We start from the raw sequence: 2814 nt of genomic DNA, 5'->3' as shown, positions 1-2814 counted from the left end.
AAACGATCACGATCCCCGCTTCCCCAATCAAAGCAGTCATGAGAAGAGGGGTAGCCTCCCAAGCCATTGAGGAGGACGACAATAAAATGTGGGGTTTCCAAGCCGTGAACGCCATAACTGATGAACTAACAACCTCTGAATGTGACCCGTTCGCCAACCTCACGATCAACCGTATCATGATGCGCCAGGGTTATTTCCCGGGCTTGCCGCTCAATCCGCTAAAGGACCCATTGCCTCCCTTGAAACAGGCTAAGGTCCCCAACATTCCCTTTGGGCTGGGATACGAACCTACCGACAAAGACATCCCGGAGATGAACCTCCTAATCCGAAAACGCAAGAAGCACGGAGTCATCCTCCGTCCCTACCACCTGACTCTCAACGGATACTTTGTCCCCGAGGGAGAGTCTGAACTCTACCACGACTTTCCGGAGCCTATCTATGACTCTGTGGCGAAGGCTAGATACCCGGGAGTGGAAGTCTTCCAAGACTGCTACTTTATTCCCGACAACATCGAAGCTGCATCAACCGAGTCCAAACCGTCACCATGCCTTGACGGACAAGCTGTCACACTACTCTTTGGGGAAGATAACATCAAACGCCTCGACTATGAGGACATCATCAACATCGCCCTGAAAGACAATCAGTTTGATCCAACCGCCTTGATCTCCGATACTGATCCGGAGGAAGCCACCCAAGGCTGGAGGAAAACCATCAAGTGGACCGATCGCCAAGGCCGCATTCTCAAGATCACAACTGGAGAAGGCCCTATGTTCAAGGAGGGAAGTGATGAAGGATCTGAGTCTGAGTCTGAGTCGGAGTCAGAGTCTGTTATAGCTCCTAACACTCCAGATGTCCCAGTCAAGGTCCCCTTCCCACTGTTTTATCACAAAGTCGTGGCTGATTTAGAGGCTGAGTCTACTAAGGTCACCCCCACTCCAATGAAAGGTGACAACCTGGAGCCTGTTCCAGGGGCCGCTTCCTCTATCGTGTCGCCTCTGACTGACCACGAGATGTCTGTCCTTTCCGAGCTATTCGCTCGTGTCAACTTAATGAACGCTAAGTTTGCTGATGACTCGTCTCATTTTAACTGCAATGCAATTATGAATGATTATGAGGAATTTGACTTGAGTGACTACCCACCTCACTTAGCCAAAGAACTTGACAAACGGGAAACCAGAACCCCCATCATTGAGGAAACCAAGCCTATTAACGTAAGAACCGACAATACACCTCAAGAACTTAGGATAGAGACAACCCTGGACCCCTCGGAAAGACGACAGTTCATTGACCTCCTCCACGAATACAAGGACGTGTTCGCCTGGTCTTACAGAGACATGCCTAGGATTGACAGAGAAATTGCAGAGCACCGGATACCCATCAAACCCGGGGCTAAACCTGTGAAACAGAAGCTACGCCGGATGCGTCCTGAGCGGGCCTTAAAATTCAAAGAAGAGGTGGACAAACAGTTCAAGGCTGGGTTCATCAAAGTATCTGAATACTCGGACTGGGTGGCCAACATTGTTCCTGTACCGAAGAAAGACGGACGAATTCGGGTTTGCGTCGACATCAGGGATCTGAACAAGGCAAGTCCAAAAGACGACTTCCCTTTGCCGCATGTTAACATTCTGGTAGACAACACTGCCGAACATGCTCTCCTATCATTCATGGACGGGTACGCCGGGTACAACCAGATTAAAATGGCTGAGGAAGACATGCACAAGACTGCGTTCACTACACAGTGGGGTACATATTGCTACACGGTCAAGCCTTTCGGCCTCATCAACGCCGGAGCAACCTATCAAAGAACCGCTACCACTCTCCTACATGATATGATGCACAAGGAGGTAGAGGTATATGTCGATGACATGATCGTCAAATCAAAAGAACGGGACGGCCACATCAATGCCCTCCGGAAATTCTTCGCTCGTCTGCGGAAATATAACATGAGACTAAACCCTCAGAAGTGTGCATTCGGGGTCACCTCCGGAAAACCCTTGGGACATGTCTTCATCAAAAGAGGCATTGAGATTGATCCAACCAAAATCAAAGCCCTTCAACAAATGCCTCGGCCTAAGAACGAGAAGGAGATTCGGGGATTTCTCGGTCAGGTCCAGTACATCAGCCGGTTCATCGCCAAGCTCACTATGATTTGTGAACCGATATTCAAGAAGCTTCGCGCCTCCGATCACACCGATTGGGACGACGACTGTCAGAAGGCGTTCGACAGGATAAAGGAAATCCTATCTAAACCTCCTGTCCTCATGCCACCTCAACCGGGGATTCCTCTATCCCTATACCTGATTGTTACCGACACAGCCATGGGAGCAATGCTAGCACAAACAGTTGTCAACGAGGAGCGAGCCATCTACTACATCAGCAAAAAGTTCATTAAGTACGAGACGAGGTATACCCAACTGGAAAAGACATGCCTTGCCCTAGTTTGGTCAACAAAGAAGCTGCGGCATTACATGCTTAGCTACTCGGTCCACATCTACTCCAAGATGGACCCAATCGAATACATCTTCAAAAAACCCATACTAAACGGAAGGCTGTCTAGGTGGACACTGATGCTGTCCGAGTTTGACCTCAAGTTCGTACCCCTCAAGGTTATCAAGGGAAGAGCAGTCGCCGACTTCCTAGCAGAAAATCCCGTCAACGAGGATCCAACGACCGACACATGTTCACTTCCTGACGAAGACATCCTTTGCGCCGACTTCGACGCATGAGACCTATACTTTGATGGTCCATCTAATATGAGTGGCTTCGGGGTAGGAGTCCTTCTAATATCACCAGAGGGAGAACATGTTCCGATCT

This window comes from Silene latifolia, chromosome 2 (assembly GCF_048544455.1).
Source record: "Silene latifolia isolate original U9 population chromosome 2, ASM4854445v1, whole genome shotgun sequence".
Lineage (NCBI taxonomy): Eukaryota > Viridiplantae > Streptophyta > Magnoliopsida > Caryophyllales > Caryophyllaceae > Silene > Silene latifolia.
Note: the sequence above shows the minus strand (reverse complement) of the source record.